The following is a 21,467-nucleotide window of genomic DNA, read 5'->3' on the forward strand; positions in this document are numbered from 1 at the left end:
CATTAGGTCCCATTTGTTTAGTTTTGTTTTTATTTCCATTTCTCTAGGAGGTGGGTCCAAAAGGATCTTGCTGTATTTTATTTAATAGAGTGTTCTGCCTATGTTTTCCTCTAAGAGTTTGATAGTTTCTGGCCTTACATTTAAGTCTTTAATCCATTTTGAGCTTATTTTTGTGTATGGTGTTAGGGAATGATGTAATCTCATACTTTTACATGTCCCTGTCCGGTTTCCCCAGCACCACTTAGTGAAGAGGCTGTCCTTTCTCCACTGTACATTCCTGCCTCCTTTAGCAAAGATAAGGTGACCATATGTGCGTGGGTATATCTCTGGGCTTTCTATCCTGTTCCATTTATCTATCTTTCTGTTTTTGTGCCAGTACCACACTGTCTTGATTACTGTGGCTTTGTAGTATAGTCTGAAGTCAGGGAGCCTGATTCCTCCAGCCCTGCTTTTCGTTCTCAAGCTTGCTTTGGCTATTCGGGGTCTTTTGTTTTTCCAAACAATTTTCAAATTTTTTGTTCTAGTTCTGTGAAAAATGCCACTGGTCGTTTGATAGGGATTGCATTGAATTTGTAGATTGCTTTGGGTAGTAGAGTCATTTTCACAATATTGATTCTTCCAATCCAGGAACATGGTATATCTCTCCATCTAGTTGTATCATCTTTAATTTCTTTCATCAGTGTCTTATAATTTTCTGCATACAGGTCTTTTGTCTCCTTAGGTAGTTTTATTCCTAGATATTTTATTCTTTTTGTTTTAGTGGTAAATGGGAGTGTTTTCTTGATTTCACTTTCAGATTTTTCATTATTAGTGTACAGGAATGCCAGAGATTTCTGTGCATTCATTTTGTATCCTGCTACTTTACCAAATTCATTGATTAGCTCTAGTAGTTTTCTGGTAGCATCTTTAGGATTCTCTATGTATAGTATCATGTCATCTGCAAACAGTGACAGCTTTACTTCCTCTTTTCCAATGTGGATTCCTTTTATTTCCTTTTCTTCTATGATTGCTGTGGCTAAAACTTCCAAAACTATGTTGAATAAGAGTGGTGAGTGTGGGCAGCCTTGTCTTGTTCCTGATCTTAGTGGAAATGGTTTCAGTTTTTCACCATTGAGGACAATGTTGGCTGTGGGTGTGTCATATATGGCCTTTATTATGTTGAGGAAAGTTCCCTCTGTGCCTACTTTCTGCAGGGTTTTTATCATAAATGGGTGTTGAATTTTGTCGAAAGCTTTCTCTGCATCTATTGAGATGATCATATGGTTTTTCTCTTTCAGTTTGTTAATATGGTGTATCACGTTGATTGATTTGCATATATTGAAGAATCCTTGCATTCCTGGAATAAACCCCAGTTGATCATGGTGTATGATCCTTTTAATGTGCTGTTGGATTCTGTTTGCTAGTATTTTGTTGAGGATTTTTGCATCTATGTTCATCAGTGATATTGGCCTGTAGTTTTCTTTTGTTGTGACATCCTTGCCTAGTTTTGGTATCAAGGTGATGGTGGCCTCGTAGAATGAGTTTGGGAGTGTTCCTCCATCTGGTATATTTTGGAAGAGTTTGAGAAGATAGGTGTTAGCTCTTCTCTAAATATTTGATAGAATTCACCTGTGAAGCCATCTGGTCCTGGGCTTTTGTTTGTTGGAAGATTTTTAATCACAGTTTCAATTTCAGTACTTGTGATTGGTCTATTCATACTTTCTATTTCTTCCTGATTCAGTCTTCGCAGGTTGTGCATTTCTAAAAATTTGTCCATTTCTTCCAGGTTGTCCATTTTATTGGCATAGAGTTGCTTGTAGTAATCTCTCATGATCTTTTGTATTTCTGCAGTGTCCGTTGTTACTTCTCCTTTTTCAGTTCTATTTCTACTGACTTGAGTCTTCTCCCTTTTTTCTTGATGAGTCTGGCTAATGGTTTATCAATTTTGTTTATCTTCTCAAAGAACCAGCTTTTAGTTTTATTGATCTTTGCTATCGTTTCCTTCATTTCTTTTTCATTTATTTCTGATCAGATCTTTATGATTTCTTTCCTTCTGCTAACTTTGGGGGATTTTTGTTCTTCTTTCTCTAATTGCTTTAGGTGCAGGGTCAGGTTGTTTACTCGAGATGTTTCCTGTTTCTTAAGGTGGGATTGTATTGCTATAAACCTCCCCCTTGGAACTGATTTTGCTGTATCCCATAGGTTTTGGTTTGTCGTGTCTCCATTGTCATTTGTTTCTAGATATTTTTTGATTTCCTCTTTGATTTCTTCAGTGATCACTTCGTTATTAAGTAGTGTATTGTTTAGCCTCCATGTGTTTGTATTTTTTACAGATCTTTTCCTGTAATTGATGTCTAGTCTCATAGCATTGTGGTCGGAAAAGATACTTGATACAATTTCAATTTTCTTAAATTTACCAAGGCTTGATTTGTGACCCAAGATATGATCTATCCTGGAGAATGTTCCATGAGCAGTTGAGAACAATGTGTATTCTGTTGTTTTTGGATGGAATGTCCTAGAAATATCAATTAAGTCCATCTTGTTTAATGTATCATTTAAAGCTTGTGTTTCCTCATTTATTTTCATTTTGGATGATCTGTCCATTGGTGAAAGTGGGGTGTTGAAGTCCCCTACTATGAGTGTGTTACTGTCGATTTCCCCTTTTATGGCTGTTAGTATTTGCCTAATGTATTGAGGTGCTCCTATGTTGGGTACATAAATATTTACAATTTTTATATCTTCTTCTTGGATCGATCCCTTGATCATTATGTAGTGTCCTTCTTTGTCTCTTCTAATAGTGTTTATTTTAAAGTCTATTTCGTCTGATATAAGAATTGCTACTCCAGCTTTCTTTTGATTTCCATTTGCATGGAATATCTTTTTCCATCCCCTTACTTTCAATCTGTATGTGTCTCTAGGTCTGAAGTGGGTCTCTTGTAGACAGCATATATATGGGTCTTGTTTTTGTATCCATTCAGCCAATCTGTGTCTTTTGGTGGGAGCATTTAGTCTATTTACATTTAAGGTAATTATCGATATGTATGTTCCAATTCCCATTTCCTTAATTGTTTTGGGTTCACTCTTGTAGGTATTTTCCTTATGTTGTGTTTCTTGCCTAGAGAAGTTCCTTTAGTATTTGTTGTAACGCTGGTTTGGTGGTGCTGAACTCTCTCAGCTTTTGCTTGTCTGTAAAGGTTTTAATTTCTCCATCAAATCTGAATGAGATCCTTGCTGGGTAGAGTAATCTTGGTTGCAGGTTTTTCTGCTTCATCACTTTAAATATGTCCTGCCTCTCCCTTCTGGCTTGTCAAGTTTCTGCTGAGAGATCAGCTGTTAACCTGATGGGGATTCCCTTGTGTGTTATTTGTTGTTTTTGCCTTGCTGCTTTTAATATGTTTTCTTTGTGTTTAATTTTTGACAGTTTGATTAATATGTGTCTTGGCGTATTTCTCCTTGGATTTTTTCTGTATGGGACTCTCTGTGCCTCCTGGCCTTGATTAACTCTTTCCTTTCCCATATTAGGGACGTTTTCAACTATGATCCCTTCAAATACTTTCTCAGTCCCTTTCTTTTTCTCTTCTTCTTCTGGAAGCCCTATAATTCGAATGTTGGTGCGTTTAATGTTGTCCCAGAGGTCTCTGAGACTGTCCTCAGTTCTTTTCATTCTTTTTTCTTTATTCTGCTCTGCAGCAGTTATTTCCGCTATTTTATCTTCCACGTCACTTATACGTTCTTCTGCCTCAGTTATTCCGCTACTGTTCCCATCTAGAGTGTTTTTCATTTCATTTATTGTGTTTTTAATTGATGCTTGATTCATCTTTAGTTCTTCTAGGTCCTTGTTAACTGTTTCTTGCATTTTGTCTATTCTATTTCCACGATTTTGCATCATCTTTACTGTCATTATTCTGAATTCTTTTTCAGGTAGACTGTTTGCTCTTCATTTGTTAAGTCTGGTGGGTTTTTATCTTGCTCCTTCACCTGCTGTGTGTTTTCCTGTCTTCTCATTTTGCTTATCTTACTGTGTTTGGGGTCTCCTTTTTGCAGGCTGCAGGTTCGCAGTTCCCATTGTTTTTGGTGTCTGTCCCCAGTGGCTAAGGTTGGTTCAGTGGGTTGTGTAGGCTTCCTGGTGGAGGGGACTAGTGCCTGTGTTCTGGTGGATGAGGCTCGATCTTGTCTTTCTGGTGGACGTCTGGTGGTGTGTTTTGGGGTGTCTGTGGCCTTATTATGTTTTTAGGCAGCCTCTCTGCTAATGGGTGGGGTTGTGTTCCTGTCTTGCTAGTTGCTTTGCATAGGGTGGCCAGCACTGTAGCTTGCTGGTCATTGAGTGAAGCTGGGTGCTGGCGTTGAGATGGAGATCTCTCGGAGATTTTCGCCATTTGATATTATGTGGAGCTGGGAGGTCTCTTGTGGATCCGTGTCCTGAAGTTGGCTATCCCACCTCAGAGGCACAGCACTGACTCCTGGCTGCAGCACCAAGAGCCTTTCATCCACCCTGCTCAGAATAAAAGGGAGAAAAAGTAGAAAGAAAGAACTAGTAGAAGAAAGAAAGAAAGAAACAAACAAACAAAGAAAGGAAGAAAGATGGGAGGGAAGAAAGGAGGGAGGGAGGAATGAAAAGAAAGAAAGGAGGGAGGGTGGAGGGAGGGAGGGGGAAAGGAGGCAAGGTAGGAAAAAGAGAAGCTAAAGTAAAATAGATAAAGTATGATAAAATATAATAGTGTTATTAAAGTTAAAAATTAATTATTTAAAAAATTAAAAATTAAAAAAACAAAACAAACAAATAAACAAACAAAGAAGAAAGAAAAAAATGGACGGATAGAACCCTGGGACAAATGGTGGAAGCAAATCTATATAGACAAAATCTCACACAGAAGCATACACATATACTTTCACAAAAAGAGAACAAGGGGAAAAAAATCATAAATGTTGCTCTCAAAGTCCACCTCCTCAATTTGGGATGATTCGTTGTCTATTCATGTATTCCACAGATGCAGGGTACATCAAGTTGATTGTGGAGCTTTAATCCACTGCTTCTGAGGCTGCTGGGAGACATTTCCCGTTCTCTTCTTTATTCTCACAGCTCCCGGGTCTCAGCTTTGGATTTGGCCCCGCCTCTGCATGTAGGTCGCCGGGGGGCGTCTGTTCTTCACTCAGACAGGACGGGGTTAAAGGAGCAGCTGCTTTGGGGACTCTGGCTCACTCAGGCCGGGGGGGAGGGAGGGGTACGGAGTGCGGGGCGAGCCTGCGGCGGCAGAGGCCTGGGTGACGTTGCACCAGCCCGAGGCGCGCCGAGCGCTCTCCCGGGGAAGCCGTCCCTGGACCACGGGACCCCGGCAGTGGCGGGCTACACAGGCTCTCCGGAAAGGGGGCGTGGACAGTGACCTGCGCTCGCACACAGGCCTCTTGGCGGCCGCAGCAGCAGCCCCAGCGTCCCACGCGTGTCTCTGGGGTCCGCGCTTTTAGCCGCGGCTCACACCCGTCTCTGGAGCTCCTTTAAGCAGCGCTCTTAATCCCCTCTCCTCGCGCACCAGGAAACAAAGAGCGAAGAAAAAGTCTGTTGCCTCTTCGGCAGCTCCAGACTTTTTCCCGGACTCCCTCCCGGCTAGCCGTGGTGCACTGACCCCTTCAGGCTCTCTTCCCGCCGCCAACTCCAGTCCTCTCCCCGCGCTCCGACTGAAACCCGAAACCGAGCCTCAGCTCCCAGCCCCGCCCGTCCCGGCAGCCGAGCAGACAAGCCTGTCGGGCTGGTGAGTGCTGGTCGACCCCGATCCTCTGTGCGGGAATCTCTCCGCTTTGTCCTCCGCACCCCTGTTGCTGTGCTCTCCTCCGCGACTCCGAAGCTTTCCCCCTCCACCACCCGCAGTCTCTGCCCGTGAAGGGGCTTCCTAGTGTGTGGAAACCTTTCCTCCGTGGCTCCCTCTCACTGGTGCAGGTCCCATCCCTGTCCTTTTGTCTCTGTTTATTCTTGTTTCTTTTGCCCTACCCAGGTACGTGGGGAGTTTCTTGCCTTTTGCGGGGTCTGAGGTCTTCTGTCAGCCTTCAGTAGGTTTTCTGTAGGAGTTGTTCCACGTGTAGACGAATTTCTGATGTATCTGTGGGGAGGAAGGTGATCTCCGCGTCTTACTCTTCCGCCATCTTCCCCCAGCTCCCTCTAGTTCAGTTTTTAATGTCATCAGTTGTCATGTATTTTTTCACCATTTAAAGGTCCTTGAAGGTATAAATGGAAACTATGAAAATCAAGTTTCCCATCTGAGAAATGTTTGCTCATCTTTTATAAATTTTTTATTATTAGGGGAAGAATGCATGTTCATTGTAGAAGTACAGATAAGCAAGAAGAAGAAAATAACAACTATAACTGGAATCATGTGTAACATTTTGGCCTTTAGTTGGCTCTCCATATCCACGGGTTCCTCATCCGCAGATTCAACCAACTGTGGATTGAAAATATTTGGGGAAAAAAAATTCTAGGAAGTCCCAAAAGGAAAACTTGAATTTGCCATGTGCCAGCAATGATTTACATAGCATTTACATAGATAGATCATCTCTAGGTATTCTACATAATCTAGAGATGATCTAAAGTATAGGGGAGGATGTATGAAGGTAATGCAAATACAACATCACTTTACATAAGTGACTTTTGCACCTGCAGATTTTGGTATTTATTGGGGGGGTGGTCTTGGAACCAATCCCCATTGGATACTGAGGGAATGATTGTATATCATAGTCTTCACAAACGAATATACAGTTGATCCTCATTATTCACAGATTCCACATTAGTGACTTTGCCTACTTCCTAAAATTTGTCACCCCCAAATCAGTACTCCAAGTACGATGCTTTCACAGTCATTTGCAGACATGTGCAGAGCAGCAAAAAATTTGAGTCCCCTTGTTTATGTTTCTAGCTGGGATCGAACAAGGCAATGCTCTACCTTGTTTCAGCTCTCATACTATGAACAAGTGTTGTATTTGTGGTCTATTTAATACCACATTCTCCACATTTTCATGCATTTTGTTGTTGGTTTTGCTGTCTAAAATGGCCCCTAGCATAGTGCTGAAGTACTATGTTTTGTACTTAAGTGTGAGAAGTCTGTGATGTGCCTTTTGGAGAAACTACGTGTGTTAATTTAGGTAAGCTTAATTCAGGCATGAGTCATAGTGTAAGCCATGAATTCAGTGTTACTGAATCAACAACATGTATTGAATGTGGTGCCTTTAAACAGAAATACACAAAACAAGGTTACATATTGACCAGCTGACAAAAATGTTGTGACCAGAGGCTCATGGAACCTAACCCCATATATCCCCTAGGAGCAGGAGTTGAGTATTCACTAATACGCTGTTGGCAGCAAATTTATAGAACATAACTACCAGAAATAACGAGAATCAACCTGCATATTTTGGTAGGCAAATATGGGGTCATAAAAAAGATTGCTTTTCATTGAAAAAACAGATTGTGAGAATATGTGATGCTCATTTGTTCCCCTTAGGACAGCAGCGTTCTCGGATGCTTGCTACTCTTTTTAAGGATGGAAGGTGCCAGCAACTTGCTGCTTATGGAATCCTCGAGAAAATGTACCTAGATAGGATCATCAGAGGAAATCAACTTCAAGAATTTGCTGCCGTGCTGATGCCTAACGAAAAAGCAACTACAGCTGATGGTAATGATTACTTCTTATAAGTATGTGGTAGTAAATATTGAGGTCACATTAGTAGAACATATGTTAAATTTGAAGCATCTTGATATCTTTCTGTAATATTTTTATGTAACACTTGGTAAAAGAAGGAGTATTGACTGAAGATGAATATTATACACAGATACGAGTCTGAAGTATAAGAGTAGCTCTATTGGAAAGCATTTGGTGGAATAAAGCATTTTTTGGAAACTGTAAGAGCAGAAGAATTATAGGCTAGGCTTATAGCGCCTTTTTTTTAAGACTCAAACCATTTAATAAGTACCTTAATTAATCTTAAACATCAATTTGTAACAGAGCATAATTATCCAGTCCTATTTTAGACAGAGCAAAATTTGGCACAATAGCTTGCCCAAGGTTACTGAGGGGAAAATGTTTCCAATAAGAATAGAACTTGGTGTCATGTTTCCTAGTATTTGCTTAAGTCAGACTGCCTTTGCTGGGAAAGAATTTTGTAATAGATGCTTGTTCATAACGTCAATTATTTTACGTATGTTTATCTACAGAGGTTTTAAAGTAGCTTATAACAGTAACACACATGATAATAAAAATATAGATGTAGGCCACCAGAAACAAGGAAAAGGTCAAGACAAACATGCAGATCTGTCAGACTCATCGCCTTGGATTCACTGTCATCCCATATTGAAGAGAATCTAACTGTAAAGAATTATTTATGTCAGATTTGGCTGAAAGGTATATACCTCACCAGTCTTACTGCCCTGAGTTAAACCAGATCATTGAAGCAATTATATTGACCCATAGAATTTCTTTTATTTAATTGTACTTTAAGAAACAAATCAATTGATTATTATCTTTCTGTCTAAAGGAGATATTTATTCTATAGGATATTCTTTATGCAGATCCTCAGAAAAATTCCTTTTCAGCCTTAGGATTAGTTGTGATTCTCCAGAGCAATTGATTTTTATCTTATTTAAACACTGTGAGTTGATAAACTGGTTGGTTTTCTTAATTTTTAAAAAAAAAATATTTATTTATTTTTATTTTCTGCTGCTCTGTGTCTTTGTTGCTGCGTGCAGGCTTTCTCTAGTTGCAGTGAGCGGAGGCTACTCTTCGTTGCGGTGTGGGTGCGTGGGCTTCTCATTGTGGTGGCTTCTCTTGTTGCGGAGCATGGGCTCTAGGCACACGGGCTTCAGTAGTTGTGGCAAGTGGGCTCAGTAGTTGTGGCTTGTGGGCTCTAGAGCGCAGGCTCAGTAGTTGTGGCTCACAGGCTCTAGAGCACAGGCTCACTAGTTGTGGCGCACGGGCTTAGTTGCTCCGCGGCATGTGGGATCTTTCCGGACCAGTGCTCGAACACGTGTCCCCTGAATTGGCGGGCGGATTCTTAGCCACTGCGCCACCAGAGAAGTCCTGGCTTTCTTAATTTGATGGGCTGCTAGAAAGTTTAAAAAATTAAACTTATAGCCCACCTGTAGTGTGTGTGTTTCGACTGTTGTTATTCTTTTCCTTTTTAACTTTTAAATTTTCTTGTCTTCTGTGTATCCTGAGCAGCTTTAAATAAATTCTTTTGCAAGAAGATGTCTGACAAACAAAAGCTAGATAAATATGAAAGAGTTTCCAGAATTGATGTAGTTGAGCTTCACATTTGACTTTGAGCTTTCTGGCCGTGAAAAAAGAAAAGATAACATCAGATAATTCTTTTCTCAAATGAGGGCTACTCACTAGGATCTCTGAGAATGCAAATGATTTTCAAATTTCTCATAGGAGACTATGTATCAGTATATAGAACAGGCATTTTGTCTTCTTCCTCTTTCATTTTAGACTTTCTTGCCTTCGTTATTTATCTTTCTTGGACATCTTTGTTTATTGTCATTACAACCCTAGGCTAGCAATCTTGAGACATAGCTTTGTTGTTGTTATTACAATTCAGTGGTTTCAGTATATTCTGAGTTTTACAATGTAACAACTAGTCTACTTTCTGCTCTATAGATTTGCCTGTTCTGGACATTTCATATAAATGGAATCACACAATATATGATCTTTTGTGACTGACTTCTTTCACTTAACGTGATGTTTTCAAGGTTCATCCATGTTGTAGTGTGCATCAGTACTTCATTCACTTTTATTGCCAAATAACATTCTGTTAACCACATTTTATTTCTTCATCAGTTAGTGGACATTTAGGTTATTTTCACTATTTGGCTATTAATAATACTGCTGTGAACATTCATGTAAAAGTTTTTTGTGTGGACATAAGCTTTTAATTGTCTTGGATGTATATCTAGGAGTGGAAGTACCGGGTCATGTGGTAACTCTATATTTAGTCTTTCGAGGAGCTGCCAGACTGTTTTCCAAAGTGGCTGCACCATTTTACATTCCTGCCAGCTGTGTGTGAGGGTTCCATTTTCTCCATATTTTCTCCCACACTTGTTATATTATCTGTCTTTTTGATTTAGTCATCCTAGTGGGTATGAAGTGTGGTATCTTACTGTGGTTTTGATTTGTATTTCCTTGGGGGCTAATGGTGTTAAGCACCTTTTCATATGCTTATTGGCCACTTTTAAATTGGGTTATTTGTGCTTTGATTATTGAATTGTAAGAATTCTTTATATATTCTAGATCTTATTATCAGATAAATGATTGGCAAATATTTTCTCCCATTCTGTGTGTTGTTTCTTCACTTTGTTGATGGTATCTTTTGAAACACAAAAGTTATTAATTTTGATGAAGTCCAGTTTATGTTTTTTCTTTTGTGGCTTGTGTTTACAGTGTTGTATCTAAGAAACCATTGCCTAATCCAAGGTTATGAAAAGTTGTTCTATTTTCTTCTGTAACTTTTATAATTGTAGCTCTTACATTTAGGTCTTTGATTCATTTTGAGTTAATCTTTGTATATGGTGTAAAGTAGGGGTCCAACTTAATTATTTTGCATGTGAATATCCAGTTGTCCCAGCACCATTTGTTGGAAAGACTCTTATTTCCCCACTGAATTGCCTTGGCATCTTTGTTGACAATCAGTTGACTGTAAATGTGAGTTTATTTCTGGACTCTAAATTCTATTCCATTATTCTGTATGCCTGTCCTCATGCCAGTACCACACTGTCTTGGTTGCTCTATCTTTGTAGTAAGTTTTTTTTTTTTTTAATTTTTAAATTTTGGCTGTGTTGGGTCTTCATTGCTGCATGCGGACTTTCTCTTGTTGCCGTGAGCGGGGGCTACTCTTCATTGTGGCATGCGGGCTTCTCATTGCAGTGGCTTCTTGTTGCAGAGCACGGGCTCTAGGTGCACAGGCTTTAGTAGTTGCAGCACGCGGGCTTCAGTAGTTGCGGCATGTGGGCTCAGTAGTTGTGGCTTGCAGGCTGTAGAGCGTAGGCTCAGTAGCTGTGGCACACGGACTTAGTTGCTCTGTGGCATGTGGGATCTTCCTGGCCCAGGGATCGAACCCACGTCCTCTGCATTGGCAGGCAGATTCTTAACCACTGTGCCACCAGAGAAGTCCCTTGTAGTAAGTTTTGAAATCAGAAAATTTGAGTCTTCCAACTTTGTTCTTTTTCAAAGTTGTGTTGGCTTCTATGGGTCCTTTGAATTTCCATAAAGATTTTAAGATCAGCTTGTCAATTTCTGCAAAGAAGCCAGCTGGGATTGCACTGAATTTGTAGATCAATTTGGGGAGTACTGCCATCTTAGCAATATTAAGTCTTACATATTTCCCTGTTTATTTAGGTCTTTATATTGGAAAGTTGCTAAAAAAGTAGATCTTAAAAGTTGTCACAAGAAAAAAAACTGTAACTGTGTGAGGTGATGATGTTAATTAACTAAACTTCTAGTGGTAATCATTTCACAATATATACATATATCAACTCATTATGTTGTACACCTTAAATGAATGCAATGTTATATGTCAATTATATCTCAATATAACTGGAAAGGAAAAAAAAGGTGGGTGAGCCACATCTTCAGGATGGGGCCTGAGGTCCATAACTTTGTCAGGCCCTGTATTATCTTACTTAAGGGAGGATCCTATGCCTGATATCTCATGAAGGGATCCTGCCTTCCAAACATTTCTCATGTTTGCCTCAGAGTAAAGTGCTTGTGAAGTGCCCAGGGGAATAGAGACCTTTCCACTGAGCAGTATTTTTTGACTTATCAAGCTTACAAACAGCAGGATTGTTTGCATGATTGTTTTGCTGCTGCTTGCTAATAAAAGTATGTGCTTATAGCAAGAAAAGTTAGTGAAGTTGATAGCTAGTCCAAGGAAGCAAAACCCCAAAACCAGAGGATTAAATCTGTCCAACTAGTTAATAAATACTTGCCAATCATTTTCTAAATGTTATTTGTGTTTAACTGCATGTTATTCAAAATGTATCAAGGGATTTTGGTTACTTTTAAAATTTTGATAGGAATAAAGGCAATGATTATGAGTTAGTACATGCCTAGAAAATTTTTAACAAGATGCATCTTTTAAGAGTGTAAAACTAGTTTCAAAATTATAACATTCTTATTTATATTTAAGGTTCCAGCATCTTGGACAGAGCTGTTATTGAACACAATTTATTGTCTGCAAGCAAATTATATAATAATATTACCTTTGAGGAACTTGGAGCCCTTTTAGAGATTCCTGCAGCTAAGGTATTTTCTTATTTCCAATACATAAAAGGAAGTTAAGAGAGTAAATTATTGACATAAAGAGAAAATAAAATATATACAGTTGGACCTCCATATCTGCGGATACAAAACTTGTGGATATTTTGGAGGAATATTTTGGAGGGCCAACTGTATTCATTGTACTACTACATTTTATATAAGGGTCTTGAGCATCCGTGGATTTGGGTATTCATGGGGGCTACTGGAACCAATCCCCCATGGATACTGAGAGATGACTGTAATTGATAAATATTGGCAGTTGCAACAAAAATATACATTAAAAGCCTAAGGTAAATGGAAATAAATTATTTGAATGTCAAAATAGTACTGTAATGGAATTGTCTTTTATTTTTTTTTAAGTTGTATTTTATGGTAAAGTGACCTAGAATGGAAATCTTAAAGGGGTTCCAGGTTATGATACCCATTTTGTAAGAATATCTTTGTTTAGTATCTGTTTAAATCCACTTCATAGTGGTTTCTGATTTTTAACTAACATTTGATCTATGCCTTAATTCTTTTTTCTGCCCTAGATTGACTCATAGTTTAAAAAGTTCATCTCTTTGAGAGAATGACTATGGTAATATTCTAGGCTATTCTACTGTAACTTCTGTGCTTGATTTAACTTAAGAAGTTGACTGAGTTATTAGGGAGTTAATTTTATTCTTAGTCGTGATAGCGTTTGGTTGGCTATGTATAAATTCCAAAAAAGTACCGGTCGTATTTAGAGAGTATTTCAGGTAACATCTATAAAACATTCTCTTAATTTTAAATAACAGTAAAAGCAAGCAACCAACCTTACTTTTACCTAACTTGTAGAACTTTGTTTTTTAACATCTTTATTGGAGTATAATTGCTTTATATTGTTGTGTTAGATTCTGCTGTAAAACAAAGTGAATCAGCTATATGTATACATATATCCCCATATCCCCTCCCTATTTCACCCTCTAAGTGGTCACGAAGCACCGAGCTGATCTACCTAAGCTCAGCTCCCTATGCTATGCGGCTGCTTCCCACTAGCTATCTATTTTACATTTGGTAGTGTGTATATGTCAATGCCACTCTCTCACTTCATCCCAGCTTACCCTTCCCCCTCCCTGTGTCCTCAAGTCCATTCTCCACGTCTGTGTCATTATTCCTGTCCTGCCCCTAGGTTCTTCAGAACAATTTTTTTTTAAGATTTCATATATACGTGTTAGCATATGGTATTTGTTTTTCTTTTTGTGACTTACTTCACTCTGTATGACAGACTCTAGGTCCATCCATCTCACTACAACACTTGTAGAGCTTAGAGTCATGTAGTTATGGTCACATCCCCTTTTATCTGTTAGTGAAATTTTAAGTTAGCATTTTCTAATACAATTCCTTTACGTATACACATTCAACACACAGTAAAGGAAGTGGAACAATTTCGGAACCAAGGCTTCAGTTACCATTAAAAGATGCTTCCTTCTTAGGCTTTGAGGTATGATCCCTTGCTGAGACTAAGGGAAGTGAATATATTTTTAACAATAAATGCTAGTCACAGTCTGTTCAAGATTGATTTAGGGTTGATTGTGAAGATGGTCAGAGTTACTAAAACAACTATCACAACCCAGTTTGCTAAACAGACAGTAAACATGAAGTATTTCTTTAGGAATTAGGTAGAGAACCTTTTGCTCCCCTTTAATGGTCTTTTAAATCCTTTCGTTTCCCTTTTAAATTTGAACGTTATTCCTCCTTTCAATATTTTCTTCAAACATATTACTGTCTTAGAGAGTTTTGGGGGTGATAAATACTGTGAAAACTGAAATGAAATAAAATAAGAAAAGCTAAGGATTTTTTTGAGATGTGGATCCCAGTGAGAGGAAAAATTGTTAGTTTGATTTTGAGCAGAGAGAAAAGTTGGTTAGAAGGCTAGATTCTTGCTTAAAATCTTACAACAAGAAAAACAGATCCCAATTAACTTAAAATAATGGATTGTACCCAGAAAGAATTGGGGGGATATAACAGGCAGATTTACAAGGTTTACTCTTGTAATGAATGGCAGATGAACACATAGGTAAAGCTTAGTGATGGGGAGCTAAACCAAGAGCTTTCAGTTCTCTTGGTGAGAATATGTGAATAACTAGAAATGATTATTAAAGTGTCTAAGAATTTATTGTTTTTTTTTAAACAGGCAGAAAAGATAGCATTGCAAATGATAACAGAAGGACGTATGAATGGATTTATTGATCAGATTGATGGAATAGTTCATTTTGAATGTAAGAAGTTTTGCTTGTTTGTATCATAATGAAATGGCAGTGAAGTGTTGTACATTTGTGATTAAAACATGTTGAGCAATTTCCTTTGACCCAGAATCTTCCTATGGAATGAGCTTATTTCCCAAAGAAATAATTTAAAATAATTTTTATGAACTTATATTCATGAATCTGATTAATGCAGCATTTTCTATGCCATGGAAAAATTTGAAACTGGAATTGTTATATTAGTTGACTCATGAATTACTCACCAAACATTTATTGACCACATACCGTGTATTGGGCATGTAGAAAAGACAGTTGCATATCCTGTTCAGCAGCTCACTAAACTGATGAAGGCAGACAGGTAAGTAGATCTCTTGTCTTTCTCATTGTCTAATACCTCCTCAGCCCTCTTCCCACCTCACTTATACCCTGGACCTTACCCAGAACCATTCCACTTGTACACTTTTAATTTGAAGTATCCCACTCTGACCATGATCTTTTCCCAGCCTTTCAAGTGGTCTTTCTCAGGTACTTCAACCTCACCTCTTCCTTGACTGCATTGGAGCCTCTGGTCAATTGACTTTCACTTTCTTTCAGTCAGCTCACCCATTTTTTTTTTTTTTTTTTTTTTTTGTGGTTCATGGGCCTCTCACTGTTGTGGCCTCTCCCACTGCGGAGCACAGGCTCCGGATGCGCAGGCTCAGCGGCCTTGGCTCACGGGCCCAGCCGCTCCGCAGCATGTTGGATCTTCCCGGACCGAGGCACGAACCCTTGTCCCCTGCATGGGCAGGCTGACTCTCAACCACTGCACCACCAGGGAAGCCCAGCTCAGCCCTTTTTTAACCTTTACTGTTCTTCCTATCCAGCTTAGGTTTCATGATTCATCGTGAATCATGAAATCAGGATTTCAATCATTTTCATGATTCAGTTACTTCTTTTATAGATACCCCAGAACACTTGCTTGTGAACTTTTGTTCCTGCTGTCCAGCAAAACTTCACCTTGAATGAACCCATTCTCCATCTTTCCCATGCCTGTACGTGAGTAACTAATGTTGCTGGAGAAGAGTCAGAGCAGCAGACAGATTGATACCACTGCAAAATTCAAGGTCCTGGATTCTCGACGCTGCCCGGGATTCCTGATACATTTCTCTAGTCCACTTTTTCCGTACTCTGCAATGACGATTTCAAATTTCATTTTCCTAAACCTCTGACTTTTCTCCTCCTTCACTCTCTGTTCAATATAGATCTCATTCTGTCTCTTTCTTCTTTCGTGTTATATGGGAGATGGTTTCCATCTCTCTCGCCAGTTCTTCCTCTTGCACTTTGGATCCCTTCTCTGAACTCTGCCACTCCCTGCTCCAAAAAAGAAATCTTTTTTAGGAACCTGAGCTTAGCAATTATTTTGTCTATTTTCATCCTGTTTTTCTCTGTTGGCTCCTTTTTATCGATATTTAAACATGGTCAGGTCTCTTCCGGTTTAACAAAAATCCTTTTATCTTTCAGGCTTCACCCTGACTTTTCCGAATATTGAATAGGGTTGATCACTCACTCCGTTTTGAGTGCCCCCGCCCCTTCTTGACTTCTGTCATCTCCTTCACCCTATTCTCCTGTTTTCCCTCCTATTTCTCCAGGTATTCTTCCCAGTTGTCTTTGTAGATTCTATAGTGCTTTAAATTTAAATATTGGGGTTGCTTGGGACATACTCCTCGGCCTTTTTCTCCTCACTCTACTGTTACCCTAGGTAATCTCACCTATTCCCATTGGTTCAGTTACCATCTCTATGCAGACAGCGCTTAGACTTCTAGTGTAAATCTCCCTTCTGAGTCCCAGGTTCAGCGGCTCTAATTGACTAATAGGTGTTTCCCACCTGATTGCTTCGTGGACTTCTCAGAATGAATATACCCAAAACTGAATTCACTATCTCCTCCACTGCCTGCCTCCCAGAACAGCCAGCCAGCCAGCCAGAAACTACACTGTTCACTTTCTCCAGCATTCCTTATCCTTGACCCCTTCTCTTCTTCACTGCCCAGAATCCTTTGAATTTTACCTCATAGTGTATCTGGAATCCATGTACTTTTCTTCATTTCTTACTGTCACCAGCCTGTTCTGAACCCCCAAAACCCCTTCTGGGCTTAAGAAATAGCCTTTTAGCTTTTCTTCTCACATCTACAATAGCTCCTTTCTAGTCCCATTGCCCTAGTAGAGCCAGAGGGATTGTGATCTTTTAAAAATGCGAACAAACAGAAAAAAGAAATAAAAAACAAATTATTAAATGTTACTCTCTTCCTTGACATGCTGATGAATGGCTTCCCCACTGCTTGTAGACTAAGATTCTACAAAGTCTCCAAAAGGTCCTACGTGATTCTTTATGGCTTCTTCTTTCCAATCCAGCTCACAGGACTTTTTGTTTTTTCCAGCATTGTAAATTCTTTCCCACTTTAAACATTCCAGAATAGTCATCCCTCTCCACAAGCAGCCTCTCCAGCCATCTTCTATTTGTCCCCATGTCTTAGTTTGAACAATGTTAATCAATAATGATTTTCCTGACATCCCACGTTAGGTATGGCTTTAAGTTATACATTCTTGTCACCCTGAATTTCTGAATTTGTCTAAATGTCTGTTTCTGTTAACCAATCTCAACTTCCTAGTGATAGATATTAAGTGTCTCTTGTTCTCCATGGTATATCCAACATCTTTTCCAGTGCCCTGCACGTTGTAAGTGGGAAATAAATAATTATTGAATGAGCAAACACAATGTATGATGAAGAGTATAGCAGAGGCATCACCAAGTAAACACAGTTTAAATTAACATATACCAACTTGATAGAATATGGGATATTTTACTTTCTAATTTTCTTAGATTTAAAAACTACAATGGTAAATCTGCTCATAATGAGAAGTAAAACATTACAAGGATGAATAAAGGAAGAGTCCGTAATGTCTTTCCACTTTCACCTGCATTCCTCTGATCCCAGCTGCCTGGCATAACTAATGTCAGTCTAAAGTCTCGTGTGCCTTTCTACATGTTTATATAGATAAGTAAAAACATGTAGGGATTTTTTAAAGTGGCATTATACTTTAATGTACATAGTGTTCTATGAAGTGTTTTTTGTTTGTTTTTGTTTGTTTGTTTGGGGATTTTTTTGGCCACACTGCTTGACACGTGGAACTTCCCCGACCAGGGATCTAGCCCATACCCCCTGCAGTGGAAGCTCAGAGTCTTAGCCACTGGACCACCAGGGAAGTCCCAAAGTGGTTTTGTTTTTTTTTTTAAGTTAATGTACCGTGAATATATTTGCGAGTCACTAGATATAAAACTAATTTATTTGTTTTAATAGCTGCATAATATTTCGTGGAGTTCAACTATTCACCTGTTGATGGACATTCAGGCGGTTTCCTTGTGTATATCTTTATATACTGGGACACTTAGTTCTGTAGAACAGAGTCTCAGAAGTTGCATACTTTGCATGAGAGGATATACATGTTTTGATTCTTAAGAGCTACTGCCAGTTTGCTTTCCAGAAAGGTGTAGCCATTTACACTTCCACCAGTATGAGAGAATGAATCTTTAAGAGTTGGATATTCTTCTTCTTTTTATCTTTTGCCAATTGTTGGGGGGAAAATACTATGTTATTGTTTTATTGTGCATTTCCTTGGCACTAGTGAAGTTGAATATCTTTCCATGTATTGGCCATTAGTATTTCCTTTTCTGTGAATTCATGTTAGTTTTTCTTGTCTATTTCCTTCCTTCCCCCTCCACACCTTTCCTATCTGTGTTACAGATATTTTTCTCTTTCTGTTGGTTGTGTTTCTGTAACGCAATGCATACCATAAACACATTTAAAAGCTCTTTTGTAGCCAAATATGTCCATTTTTAATTTTATGGCTTTTGTGTTTTCTGTATTGGTTAAGAAAGTCTCCCTCCCACCTAGAGGGGTGGGATAGGGAGGGTGGGAGGGAGACGCAAGAGGGAGGGGATATGGGGATATATGTATATGTATAGCTGATTCACTTTGTTATAAAGCAGAAACTAACACACCATTGTAAAGTAATTATACTCCAATAAAGATGTTAAAATAAAAAAGAAAGTCTCCCTCATTTTGGGATAAAATTAATATTTTCCTAAAATGTCTTCTAATATTTTATTTATTGTTTTATATTTAGAAATTCAATCGGTCTGCAGTTCATTTTTTGTGAATAATTTTAAGGCATGGTCTAGTTGTTTTTTTTTAAAGATGGATTGCCAATTATACAAATATCTTTTATTAAATAAAACATGCTTTCTGATCTTTGGCGTATATTAGGTTCCACATAAATGTTCGGATCTATTTCTGTACTCTATTTGGTTCCATTGATCTGTAACAATATTAGGTAATAAATTTATAGTAAATTTTACTGTTAGTAAAGCAATACCTATTCCTCCACTACTACTTTTTAATTGAGTTGAAATTCACATAACATGAAATTAATCATTTAAAAGCGAAAAATTCAGTAACATTTAGTATGTTTACAGTGTTATGCAACCACCACCTCTACCTAGTTCCAGAACATTTTCATCTTCCCAAAAGGAAATCCCATGCCCCTTAAGCAATTACTCCTCATACCTGTCTCCCCAACCCCTGGCAACCAATTTCTATTCTGTCTCTATGGATTTACCTGTTCTGGATATTTGATATGAATGAAACCCTACAATATGTGACCTTTTAGCTTCTTTCACTGAACGTAGTGTTTTCAAGTTTCACTTTCTCCAGTGGGTGGCAGTGTCTTACGAAGCAGTAGACATTGGTGAGGGAACAGGTGGCCTCAGTGAAGTTGTCTGTCTGACTGCTGCAGTTGAGGTGGTTTGGTTTTATTTTGTGTTTTTTTGTTTTGTTTTGTTTTGTTTATACTTTGTGCCAGTGATTGGGGTACTTTTCTTAACTATTTCTTAATTAGCTTAATTTCATTAACTAAGATTTTTGGAGTAAACTTCTAAAAATCAATGTTACTGTATTTATCTTCTAACTCAACATTCACTGTGGTTGCAAAGGAGTAATTTCAACTTTGTACATTATTCCTTTTTTCTTTAGCACGAGAAGCCCTGCCAACGTGGGACAAACAGATCCAATCGCTTTGTTTCCAAGTGAATAACCTTTTGGAGAAAATCAGTCAGACAGCACCAGAATGGACAGCACAAGCCACGGAAGCCCAGATGGCTCAGTGAATCCTTGCAGACCTTCTGTGCACATTACATCTTTTTCCATGTTGTACAGATTAATTTCACTATCTCTCAAAAGCGTTTGCATCATGACCTTACATATTTCCATCCCTTTTATGCTGGATTCAATTTAAAGAAGACATTATTAGAACAGGAAGTACAAGCATTTAAAAATATGTAGTTCCCATTTATTCAGGGTCTCTGTATCAGGCTAAGTCAGATGTTTTGAAAGCTTTTTCTTTAAACAGAGTAGGTGAAGTATCTGTGGCTAAAACGTTTGGGATTTGTGATAACTTTGTAGTTATGTAAAACTTAAGTGCTTGGTGCCTCTCCACATGTGGTTATCTAATAAATGGAGAAGTGAGCCAAATAAAAGTAGTACTTTGTTTTTAATTAGTGAACAGTGTTTTGTTCCTTTTTCCTTTCAATTAAGCAGACAATTATTTATACCATATGCAAGAAATGCAAAGATAAGCCAAAAAGCCTGTTCTCCAGGCATTCACAGAGTCACAGAGCTAAGAGTCAATATATGAAATACTTGTAGTTGTACCAAGTACTAGAGTACACAGGCAGGAGCTTTTCATTTAGCAGAGAGAGATCAGGGAAGACTCCTCAGGATTATTTCAGCCTTGCTTTACAGTGAAAATGGGGAAGAACTTTTAAAAAGGAGTTTGGGGGCTTCCTTGGTGGCGCAGTGGTTGAGAGTCTGTCTGCCGACGCAGGGTATGCGGGCTTATGCCCCCGTCCGGGAGGATCCCACATGCCATGGAGCCACTGGGCCTGTGAGTCATGGCCACTGAGCCTGCGCGTCCGGAGCCTGTGCGTCACATGGGAGAGGCCACAACAGTGAGAGGCCCGTGTACCGCAAGAAAATAAAATAAATAAAAAAGAGTTTGTAGGCAATTACCAGTTTCAGCTCCAGCATATCAGGCGCTGAAGTCATCACTCCATCCTCACAGCAAGACACATGCCACAACGTGCAAGGACAGATGGATAATGTAAGCAGACAGATTGACATTTCAGAACTATAAAAGTTTAAAAAATATAGTTGATATGCTAAGAGAGGATGGAGAAAATGGAATCATAAGAAAAAGGCTGAACAGGTGGAAAAATCAATGCCTTTTCTTAGATCCGAAGGAGAATTGAGGTCATAGGGCAAACCATCACTCCCAAACTGGAGAAACAGCCAGATAGAATCACATTAGAGATCAGCTTACCAGGAGCAGAGCTGCTTGGGCCAGTAACTGATATGAACAGTGAAATGGTAACTTTGACAAGTTACTGGATGCTAACTGGCTTGACAGTTAAAATCCCCACTCTTGGGCTTCCCTGGTGGCGCAGTGGTTGAGAGCCCGCCTGCCAATGCAGAGGACACGGGTTCATGCCCCGGTCTGGGAGGATCCCACATACCGCGGAGCAGCTAGGCCCGTGAGCCATGGCCGCTGAGCCTGCACGTCCGGAGCCTGTGATCTGCAACGGGAGAGGCCGCAACAGTGAGAGGCCCGCGAACCACAAAACAAAACAGAACAAAACAAAAACCCCACTCTTAGGAGAACCTCCACACTTTATAGGATTTATCCCCAGAAACCCCACCAAGTTCTCATGATTAAGATCAGGGATCCCCTTGTGTTTCAGGGGAGGAGAAAGTAACTATTTTGAAATACATCCATATCATTTTCCATGACAAAGGCCTGCCCTCTGAAGGAAATTACTCTACCAGAGCCTTATCTCACCTGGGGAAAAGCAAGTTAGACAATTTCAGCCCCCTTTAGCCTT

General features: G+C 39.1%; 1 long non-coding RNA gene across 1 annotated transcript; it reads left to right on the plus strand.

The window, feature by feature from the left end:
- Positions 1-12,152: 12,152 nt before the first annotated feature.
- Positions 12,153-20,084, plus strand: LOC308621570. The gene is made up of 3 exons (XR_014016486.1): positions 12,153-12,257; positions 14,428-14,512; positions 19,564-20,084. It is a non-coding gene; the product is annotated as an uncharacterized lncRNA (long non-coding RNA).
- The last annotated feature ends 1,383 nt before the right edge of the window (positions 20,085-21,467 follow it).

The sequence above is a fragment of the Mesoplodon bidens genome (assembly GCF_964165515.1).
Source record: "Mesoplodon bidens genome assembly, chromosome: 1".
NCBI lineage: Eukaryota > Metazoa > Chordata > Mammalia > Artiodactyla > Ziphiidae > Mesoplodon > Mesoplodon bidens.